The 11,675-nt window shown below is 44.5% G+C and overlaps 1 protein-coding gene across 1 annotated transcript in view; it reads left to right on the top strand.

Annotated features, from left to right (window-relative positions):
• SEMA3E (semaphorin 3E) overlaps positions 1-11,675 on the top strand; it is a 206,600-nt gene that overhangs the window by 75,821 nt on the left and 119,104 nt on the right. The window lies entirely within an intron of this gene.

Below are 11,675 nucleotides of genomic sequence, written 5' to 3'. Positions count from 1 at the left end.
AACAACAACAACCACGAAATAAAGAGTGCACTCAGCACCTCCCGGGGTGTTCCCTGGAGCCCCTCCCCTTTAGGGCCCTGAGACAGGCCACAGTGGAGGAGGGTGGAGGCAGCAGACCCTCCTCTCCTGAGCCCACCTCCCCTGCAGCACCTGCTTCCTCAACAACTCACACTCCTGGTCTGAAGCAGCCAAGCCTTGTCCCCTGGTGGCCAGTCGCATGAGGGCCTCTCTCCAGCGGCACCTCCAGCTCCTCTTGATGGCCTGGTGCCCTGAACTGGGCACCCAGGGGTGCTCCTATGGGAGCCAAGCCCTTACTGGCACCGGTTCCAGGGCCTCACACTGGGGTTCTTCCCTTTCCCAGGCCCTGCTCTGGGCACCGGGGCTCTTTTAGTTCAATGCAGAGCCACACTGAGGAGCTCCAGTCACTCAGCCTTGAGCCGGGGCTAACTTGAGCAGCCTCGAGCTGCTCCCAGGGCTGACTCTCCATGTGCCGATCTGCACACCGGGTGGGGCCTGAGCAGCCTTGAGCTGCTCCCAGGGCCAGCTCACCATGTGCAGATCCACTCACCATCGAGGCACAGGGGAGGTCCCAAAGACAGCCATCTCCAGAGCTCCTTTCTCCTTGCCATCCCTTGTCATATCTCTCTACCCCTGTGTGTTGGGCACACTCCCCTTTTATACACTTGAGGGACTCCACCCCCAACGTTCTCCAGACTGGGCTGGGGGCAGTCTTGAACCAAGTCCAAACTGCTCCTTGCCCCTTCCCATGGGGAAAAGGGCATGGCCTGGCTTTCCCAGGTTTGCTTCTAATTGGCGGATGGGCTCCACCAATCAGAATTGCAGAATTTTGAGCCCAGGACTCATCCGCAGCTCGAGAGGTTAAGTCTGCTACAATCATGATATTGATGTTAGCAAGAGACTGAACTTGAGGATTTCTGAGGTCCCTTTCAGCATGTTTCTAATTCTACCTATGTACAATATTTAGCACACCTGTAATTGTAGTTTTGTTTGGTTCCTCTAGGTGTTGCTGTAATACAAATGGTAAATGAGAATAATATTGCCCTTGACACTCAGATGTGTGTGCCTTTCACACAGACTTCCACCAACGTGACAAAAGTGTAATATAAACCAGTCTGCATTAGTTGTTACAATTTTGTTTTGGAGTAAAATTAGCTGAAGTTGATTTAGTTCAAGTTTATTGCCAACCCTTAACTAAAGTCAGTTTACTTACTTTTATTCTAAAATAAAAGTGTACAAATGTAGTATTCCGCCACTCTAATTTTATATTACACACTGACTAATTCATACTATTTTTGTGGTGGAAGTTTGAACGTAGATTAATCCTCACTTTTGCAGTAAAATTGAATGCAGAACCCTGGAGAGGAGAGGCATGGTTCAAAGTAACTTTTGTATCTATTAATATTTTTTTTAAAATATCACAAAATCATTTGCCAAAATGATCAAAGTTGAGTTTGATTCCTGCCCGTATAATTTATTATGCTTGTGTTTCCTACATTCATCAACATGCAGGAGAAATAACACAGTTTGAGCTTTTTGATCAGGTAAGCCCATTTATCAAGCTGACGTATTGGCTACTTCACAAAAATGCATAGAGTCCATCAATAGTCTGTATAAAGATATAAATTAAAGCCAAAATTTTTATGCCACTCTGAAATATGTGATTAATGAGTAGCAGCTTAACTTGATTAATCTTTGCACATTCTTAATATCTCATACATGACATTTGTAGCTAGCTGCTGCTTTTATGAGCATTCTTTTTATTTCACTCATGCCCAAAAGGGAGTTAATCGTACTTCAGGTTAGTCATCTTTTTGTCACTTACCCACCACAGGATTTTGGTTTCCTAACCATTATGGCCTCTTACCCCATACTATTTGGTTACCTCACTGCACAGTCCATCAGTCTTTGTATCTGTCCTTTCCTTTATGTTGGGAAATTGATTCTGCAGTCCACAGCTTCAGGAGGTGCAGTTGCTTAAAAAGTATTCAAATATACAAAAGGCATTAATAATATATTTTCCACCTCAAAAATAAAAGCCCATTGTATTAAGTCGACACGTTTGTACCTTTGGGACATCAATAGAGAAGTACAGTCTCGAACAGTGGCTGAAATCCTACAGCTTTGCTTGACAAGAAAGTTCAGTTTTCAGTAGGAAAATATATAAACTTGCTTATATTTCTGGAATCAGTTAGGAGTGTGAAGGGGCAGCAAGGAGCAAAAGCCTGCACAGCATAGCATAGGGCCATAGCCATATGTTTCTCTTTGAAATAATATGTGTAAAAAGGGTTAGGGCAAACAATATGGAACCGAGTTCCACAGATTAATCCTCAGCTCATTATCCTATACAAAAATGTTTATTAAATTATGTGGCTAAAGAAGAGTACTAAAAAGCGTAGATACTTTCCTGGGAGATGATAATCACCACATTCTTGCATACATGGCATTAGGGTGTTTGTAAAGACTGAATGAACTCATTCAAGCCCCTGACTGTCTGAACTAAAGCCCATTTACACATGGTCCCCTCTATTGTTCAGGAATCCCTTGAATCATATGTCATCTTATACAGAAGTGTGGATGTCTGCCAGTAGTTAAGTAACTGCTGCTTAGAGCAGTAATAATTTATGCTTTTCCTGTAGTAAGATGCATGTCTTTCCAGAGTATCATACATTTTAATCCAGTTCCTCTCCCATTACTCCTCATGCATTTCCACAGGCAACTCCCCAACTGAAGTCTGTAAGTTAATATGTTCTCTTTTGAAGATCTTTCGGTGAGAACATTTTTGTGCTGAAAACTGGTCTAAAAACTGGCCAGAAAACTCAGTCTCATTTTCTCAAGGCAAACTTTCAGCTGGGAGCTTTAGTTTTCAGCACATATGAGAAAGTAAGTAGTGGAACCATCAGCAGAAGTGATTATTGGTGTGCAAAATGTGCAAGCGTCCAGTATGACCATCTTAATTGCCATATCATTCAATAGGCTTCTCTGCTATGCTATTAGGGAGCAACTTTTCAGTAGTTTTCTGTTAGATTAGTAAAAATAAGCAAAATCTAGTTTCTTTTTTTTTTTCCTTAATCCTTGCTCTACTTTCAAGGAAGTCAGAGGGAACTTCACATTCTCGGCATCTTTACACTTAATTAGGTCCACGTTATAGACTTAGGTGGCCAAATGTGAATTTTTCAATTTTGTTGCAGTTGTAACATACCCCCCAAAACCATAAGGGTGTCAAAGATGAATTCTTAGAATTTATATAAGGGGGTATTGAGGGGGTAGAGTCACAGGCCAACTGGCGTAGGAAATTCTAAACACATAACTGAATACTTCAGAATACATACACTGGAGGTAACATAACACACAGATACGCATTAAGGTGCATACACTTAGAACAGACATAGCAGGCGAATAAGCCTGAAGGTTAATAAATTGGGAATAGGTGTGGCAAGGTCACCGGTCACCCAGCAGTAAAAACCCTTCAGCACTGATGAACCAAACAACAAGAATCATTAAAAATGGAACATGCACAACAAGGGATCCCGGAGATCTCTCTCCACTCTGAGAGCTCACAAACCAGCCTTCAATTTCTCAAACACCTGGTTACTATTTGTAGTACAAATTGGGTCCCTCCACCATGACCCATGGGATTGGCTCTGCTGCATGGTCAGACTGTCCCCTGCATGGCTTGCCAGTTGCAGCCTTTCAGGATCAGTCCTGCTGCAGCTCCTTTGGTTCTGTTGCTCACTCCACCCACTGCAGCCTGTCAGGATTAGTCCTGCCACAGCCCCGGAGTAGCCTCTCTCACATGCTCTTTTTCCCAAGACATCCAGTTGCGCACCAAACCCCAGCTTCTCTCTGGGCTTCCTTCCCCTTTCCCAGGAGCCTGCTGGGAAATGGAATCCAAACTGCCAATGCAGTGCATTGCATCATGATGTTGAAACGTTCTTTATTTTGCAGATGTTGTTCAAGAACCCCTATCAACTCCTCAATAATTTGAACATCATCTAAGCATTAAAACAATTACTTAGATGTAAATAAGATTCTTATTAGCAGTATGCATTTAAACAAGTTTACTGACACAGCAGTTGTACATTCTTTTAATATCATTTGCATTTTCCTTTTAGATTAGCTTTGCCACAGAGCCTTTAAACCTGTAAATACGAGATGGCACGCAGATGTTGTGATGTTCCCGTACTCTACAGGTACGTAGGTAGGCAGGAGGCCAAAGGCTAAGTGTGTCCAGCTCTTCTGGAGACCCATATCCTCCCAGGAATGCAAATATTTATATTCAAATGTATCCTTAATACCACGTGTTTCAGCACAAAACAGTCCCAAATTATCAGGACAAGGAAGAAGCAGATCATTTAAAAATGTTAATGAATAAATGGAATTCCACTCCAGTTGATTAGAAGGCATAAGTGGATGAATAACTCATCGTTCTGCTGCCACCAGAATTATTTTTTTTTAATATATTAAATTGAGTTGTATTGATATTTACAGATGTTGGATTTCACTGTTGGTTTCATGTTTGCTAATTTGTTCTAGAAACCAGGCACTGGGAATATTGCTACTATGTATTGGTCAGAGTTCCACAAATAGGGATGGAAGTAGACCTCAAAAGTAAACCCCAGGTTAGACCTACCACTGTTATGGGGCAGAACAATAGGGAATGTATTCTCCTGGAAGGAATTTTATTTAGAGGGAATTTAACAGTATTATTTGTATAAATTATTTTCCTTTGTCTTCACCTAGGGCTCCAACCCTTCTCTAACTTCCTTCCTCCTTTCTAGTTTTTTAAACTTTGCATATAACCTTCACTGCTGTATTTCTACATCAGGTGCAATAAGTGGAGTGTGTGGACAGGATATGTTGTTCAAATAAAGACCTGTTTAAACTACATCTTTTTATTTATAATTTCTTAGAAAATTATAATAAGTGTCCTATTTTTAATAATGAGGGGGAGAAACAGGAGATTCTAGAGTTATGAAGAAAAATGTTACAAATTAGAAAAAGCAGTAAAATCTTGAAGTTCCCAGTGAAAGAAAAGATCCAAAAATATTAAGTAAAACTGGTTTGATCAAAATTTGATTCAGAACCATCCCAATATTTTGTTTCATTTTTATATTATAATAAAATATTGAAAATGTATACTGTATGAAGTATACTGTCGCAGGACACTCCCGTGCCCTGCTCCTAGGGAGTTATGAACTTAAGGGGGGGAGGTGTGTTGCAGGGCATGGAGGTGCCTGCTCCTAGGAAAGGCACAGGTGCCGGTTGCTGGGGCAACCGCAGTTTGGTCAGCTGACCGGAAGGGGCCAGGCCTGGCCTATATAAATGGCCAAGGCTGAGGCCAAGCAGGCAGTTTCCCACTAACATCAAAGGGTGAAGGAGCTCTGCTGGAGTATTACAGCCTATAGAAGCTAGATGGCCTGAACAGCTTTGGTTGAGGACTGGGTGGAGCAAGCCCTGGTAGGGTTTTGAATGATGGCTAGCCAGAGGGCTTAGAAATTGTGTTTTAGCCAGATGGCTTGGAGTTCATGTTGTAGCCCAGGGGCTTCAGTTTTCTGTTGGTAGTTGTTACACCAGAGGACCGGGTGAGGCTAATAGGGGTTGGAGGAGGCCTCAGGGGGGCTCCATGGTGGTGTGGGGACCCTGGTGCCAGAGAGGGCACAGTATTGAGGGGGGGCATTGACCCCAGCCCTGCAAAAGGGGAACGGGGGATTGAGGGCCAGGCAGAGCCGAGATCGCCTGAGCCGTAAATGCTTTAAGAGGGGATTTGGGGCTCATGTGGCTGTAGCCGTGCCTGGCCCCATAAGGATGGGAAACCCCAAAGGGGATACGGATGAGAAACCCCAGAGGGGGCTTGTATTAGGGCCCAAGGAGGGGATTTGGGGCCAGGCATGGCTACAGCCACCTGAGCCTCGATTGAGGGGAATCACCAAGGCAAGGGGCCCCAGTGTGGGCAGCAGCCATGGGGAAGCCAGGGAGCCCCAGGGAGGGTGCACAAAAGGGAGCCCCATGAGGGTGCATGAGAGAGGACCCCAGGGAGGGCAGGACCGAGCAAGAAGGGCCCAGTGGGGGCTCAGCCTAGAGAGGCCTGGGAGTGTCCATGGGGAGCATGGGCACCGGCAAGAAGCCCAGAGCGCTCACAGAGGGACAGGAGCCCCAGGGAGGGCTCACAGAGGGACAGGATCCCAAGGGAGGGCCACGAGTGGAAGACAAGCCAGGAGAGCGTCCGCAAGGGCGCGGGCAATAGTTTCATAGTTTCTAGGGTCAGAAGGGACCTGAGCAGATCATCTAGTCCAAACCCCTGCCATGGCAGGAAAGAATACTGGGGTCAAATGACCCCAGCAAAATGTTCATCTAACCTCCTCTTAAACACCCCCAGGGTAGGAGCCTGCACCACTTCTCTTGGAAGTTGGTTCCTGACCCTAGCCGCCCTGACTGTGAAGTAGTGCCTCCTGATATCTAACCTAAACCTACCCTCTGCCAGCTTGTGGCCGTTATTCCTGGTCACTCCTGGCAGTGCTCGGGGGAACAGTGACTCCCCCAATGCCTGCTGATCCCCCCTGACTAGTTTATAACAGGCCACAAGATCCCCCCTCAGCCTTTTCTTTTGGAGGCTGAACTGGTTCAGGTCCCATAGCCTGTCCTCATAGGGCCTGACCTGTTGTCCCCTGATCATATGAGTGGCCCTCCTCTGGACCTTCTCCATGCTGCCCACATCCCTCTTGAAGTGTGGCGCCCAGAACTGGACGCAATACTCCAGCTGCGGCCTGACCAGTGCTGCATAGAGGGGGAGGATCACCTCCTTGGACCTACTTGAGATGCACCTGTAGATGCATGACAAGGTGTGGTTGGCCTTCGTTACTGCCTCTCCACACTGCCGGCCCATGTTTATCTTGGAGTCAATGATGACCCCCAGATCCCTTTCCGCCTCCGTGCTGACAAGAGGGGAGTTCCCTAAACTGTAGGTATGGTGCTGGTTGTTCCTCCCGAGGTCCATCACCTTGCACTTGTCTGTGTTGAAACCCATCCTATTCTCGTCTGCCCACTCTTGTAACCTGTCTATGTCTGATTGTAGCCTGCTGCATCCTTCCAATGTGCTCACGTCCCCCTACATCTTAGTGTCATCGGCAACTGTACTCAGTAACTGACTCAACAATGTCCGGTACATCTGAGAGGCTTGGGGCATGGTATAAGGGGTGGTAGGAGCCACGCATAGCCCATAAGGCTGGGTGCACCAAATCAATCTATACGGAACAGGGGCCAGGATAAATAAGAGCACCATTTCCAAGGAGACAAAAGGCAGCCTCCCTTATAAAACAGATACCATCGAAGATGTGGCGGGTGAGAACGAGGGTGCTTGATCACCAACTTGGCACGGTAGGGGGTGCCAGGAGAGATAACAGCCACTCCTAGGTCCCCGTCCTGTCACATATACGTTAAATTAACATAATTCTGAATATACTTTGATTTCATAGATTCATAGAGATTAGGGCTGGAAGGGACCTTGGGAAATCATCGAGTCCAGCTCCTTGCCCCAGGAGCAGGAAGGCAGCTGAGGTCAAAGGATCCCAGCAAGATAAATATCCAAATGTCTCTTAAAGGAGTCCATTGTAGGTGCTTGTACCACCTTTGGTGGCAGGTGGTTGCAGGCCTTGGGGGCTCGGACAGTAAAGTTCTTCCTTATGTCCTGCCTGATATGGTCTTGGAGGAGTTTGTGACCATTTGACCTTGCCATCGCTTGGGGCGCTCTGGTGAGCAGGCATTTCCTCAGAACCTTATATACTTATAGGTAGCCACCAGGTCCCCCCTGAGCCTGCGCTTTTCCAGGCTGAAGAGTCCCATAGCTCTCAGCCTTTCATCATAAGGCCTGTTCTCCTGCCCTCTGATCATGCATGTGGCTCTCCTCTAGACTCTCAAACTTCTCCACATGCTTTATAAATTGTGGAGCCCAGAATTGGATGCAGTATTACAGCTGTGGCCTCACCAAGGCCGAGTACAGTGGGAGGATGACATCCTGGGATTTGCTTGAGAAGCATCTATGGATGCAAGACAGAGTTTTGCTGACTTTATCAGCTGCAACATCGCATTGGTATCTCATATTCATCTTGTGATCAATTATGACCCCCAAGTCTCTTTTGAGGTGGTGTTAGTGAGCATCATAGTGCTGAGCCTATAAGCATGCTGTGGGTTTTTCTTCCCAAGGTGGAGTACCTTGCATTTTTTAGTGTTGAATGCCATCAGGTTTTCATCCACCCATTTTCTGAGCCTGTCAAGGTTGGTCTGGATCACCATCCTGCCCTTGAGTGTGGATGCTTTACCCCAAAGTTTTAGTTTACACACATTATATACTTAACTAATATTAAAATAATATTTTAATTTGATGTCCAAAATAAATCAATGGTATCAAATGAAAATCTTCTTATGTACAGACAAAAAACATTTTGATCTTATTGAAGCAAAATGTTCTGCTGGTAATTGATTTTGTTGTTTAAAAATTTGATAAAAAATACTTTTATTCAGATGATACTAAGTTTTCTAATGGGATGCTGATCTTTTAATTATTTTCAAACAGATTTATTAAAGGACTAGATTGTGTCTGATGAGCACAGAATGATACCTTGTTGCTCAAGGAGTCCCATTCTTGCCTAGGAGAGAAAATGCTAATTTTCTATACTAATTTAGTATTAATTAGTAGGGCTGTGCAAAATGGCACTGTTCCATTTTGACTTGAGTTTTGAGGTTTGGATGGAACAATGTTTTGTTCTGAATTTCATTTAGAGTAGAAATGGCTCTTCTGTTTCACTTCATCAAAACAGTCAGGCTGTTTCGATGCTGCTTTGATGTTTTACCCAACCATTGTGCTGGAGAACCATTGATCAGGCTGGGGAAACAAACTTGCCCCAGTTGAGCTGAGTTCCCAATCCCAGCCTGATCGTGGGGCTGGGGTTGGGAATTCAGCCCAGCTGGGCTGACTTCCCATCTCCTATGCTAGACTGGGGTGAGGATGAGAAGTCAGCCGATCCCCAGCCCAATCTAGCTTGGGGACTGGGAACTCAGCTCAGCTGGGCTGACTTCTCATCCACAGCCCAATCATAGGGCTGGGGAGGGGAAGTGAGCGGTCGGGCTCAGTATCTTTTCCCAACCTGATCACAGTGCTTGAGAGGGGAACTGAGCCTGGGCCCAGTTCCTTCCCCCTGTGCTATGATCGGCTTCTCACAGCCTGGCAGCGGGAGACAGGGAGAGCCAAGGATGCTCCCAGCTGCTGCTGAGAGTGCAGCCCTGGTTCTCCCTTGTCTCCCAGCACCTTGCTGCTGGCTGCTTCGAAACTCAAAACATTTTGCAACATTTCAACTAGCCTTGTTTTGTTTCAAGGCTGTTTCAAAGCCCTTTGTTTCAATTTGATTTTGCTTTTTGAGCTCAAAATGAGTCCAAACAGAGTTGAATCGAAACAGCCAGTGAAATTTGACACAGCCCAAATAATTAGTACTAAAAAAAAGTCCTTTTTTTTACTTAATGTAGGATGTTACTTAACAATGGAGAAGTATGGGAAATAATTTCCATTTGTATACTGTCTGGAATGATATTTGGTGTTAGGTACAACAGCACAGTAAATAAAAGGCAGTTGTTAAAATTTCTTATCGGTATTCTAAGCAAACTGATATTATTCAGATGAAGTACTTTATGATAAAAAAAGGCAGAGACCTCGACAAAATGCTATTCATATTGGCCCCTACTTAAATTCACAAGGTATATTTTTATACAAGAAAACAATTCTGTAAGTCTACAAGAAAGGCAACTTTTCCCTTTTCAACTAATGTGTATGGACAAAGAGGCAGCTGTTTTCTTTCTTTTAATTCTGTATGGCATTTGTTACACAGGTACAGTGATAGAACTTGCAAGAGATTGGTCTTTTCCTTCTAATGTGGAGACCATGGAGTTAAAAAATAATATAAACTGTGTGTCTAGTTATTTCTCAGTCAAAGGGAATATCAGTTACTGTACCTTAATGAAACATTCACAGCATAAAATTATGAGCAATAGAAGCAAGCATGGCTTACAGCTGTGCAAGGCTTAAAACTGAGGTAAGTTTGACAGTTTATTTACTCCCAGCAGAAATATCCCTGAAGAAATAATATTCTTAAAAAACACTTTCCTACAAGTCTTCATTGTTTCAAAGGCACTTGTGCCATCGTGTGTGTTTGATTTTTAAGTGTGACATGAAAAGTCCTTCTTAATATCCTTTGATGATTTCCCTTTTTCTATTTGCCCTGTGATTTAGATTGCAGTCTCACTTTTAAGTTCTTATTCTATTATAGCTTTCTCATAGGCCAGCTTCTGTAGTTGCCTGGAGGATGTTGATTTTCATAGGGCTGCACACAAAGGCAAAGTTCACCTGTGCTAATGTTTTAATAGATTTTAGGCCTTTAAGGCATGTATAACACTAGGCCGCTAAGTGAATCTTGACATCAGGGGCTGAACCTTCAATCTCATTCATAAAAATTATAAAACTATTGTTGGAGCAAAAAGGTACAGTCTGTTAGTTTAAAGTAATAAGCTAATTAAATAGACTAAATGAAAGCACTGTACAGTGTACAGTGAATACATAACTGGTTGGACCATTGTGCTCAAAGAGTAGTCATCAATGGCTCAACATCTGGCTGGAAGGAGGTATCAAGTGGGGTTGCACAGGGGCCTGTCCTAGATCTGGTATCTTAATATCTTCATTAATGACTTGGATGATGGGATCAAGGGCAGGCTTAGCAAATTTGCAGGTGATGCCAAGTTGGGTGGAGTATTTTGCAGATAATAGAGGGTTGGATTATGATCTGGTATGCCCTGGATAGATGAGAAAAATGGTCTGCAATCAACCAGATGAAATTCAGCAATGACAAATGCAACATCCTGCATTTGGGATGGAATAATTGCATGCACAAATGCACAAGTGCAGACTGGGGAGTGACTGCTTAGGCTTCAGAGCTGTGAAGAACCTGGTTACAATAAACCATCGGCTGAATATGAGCCAACAGTATAGTCTTGTTGCAAAAAAAGGCTAACAACATGTCGGGTTACGTTAACAGAAGTTTCACTTGTAAATCAAGGAAAATGATTATTCCACTCTGTTCCATACTGGTCAGGACTCATCTGAAGTCCAGTTTTGGGCCCTGTGCTTCAAAAAGGGTGTGGACAGATTGGAGAGAGTTGAGCGTAGAGTGACAAAAAAGTTTAGGGGCCCAAGAAGCATGGCTTAGGAGGAAAGTTTAAAGGAGCTAGGATTATTTATCCTGGAGAAGAAAAGGGTGAGTGGGGAATTTGGTGACATATCCCAAGATACCTGAAGGGTGATCATAGAGAGACTGAAGATGGGTTTTTCTTTGTAGCTGTACGGTCAGAACTAAGAACAATGGTCTCAAGATGCCACAGAAGGAAACTAGGTTGGAGATTAGGAGACACTTTCTGACTTTGAAACCAGTTGTGGGCACTGGGGTGCGCCTCCCGGTTGCGGGTCACCCCAAAGGTCCCGAATGGCCCCTGTAGAGTATAAGTAGGCGCCGGACCGCTGGTGCCCCGTTAGTCTCGCCTGCCACGTCTTGATGGACAAAGGGGTTCACCCAAAATGGGGCGCTGACGGTCCAACGCAAGGGGCTACCCTAGCTCCA

The sequence above is a fragment of the Crocodylus porosus genome, unplaced genomic scaffold (genome assembly GCF_001723895.1).
Source record: "Crocodylus porosus isolate Cpor-Errol unplaced genomic scaffold, CroPor_comp1, whole genome shotgun sequence".
Taxonomy (NCBI): Eukaryota; Metazoa; Chordata; order Crocodylia; family Crocodylidae; genus Crocodylus; species Crocodylus porosus.
The sequence above is the reverse complement of the archived record's forward strand: the minus strand, read 5'-3'. Positions and strand labels throughout refer to the sequence as shown.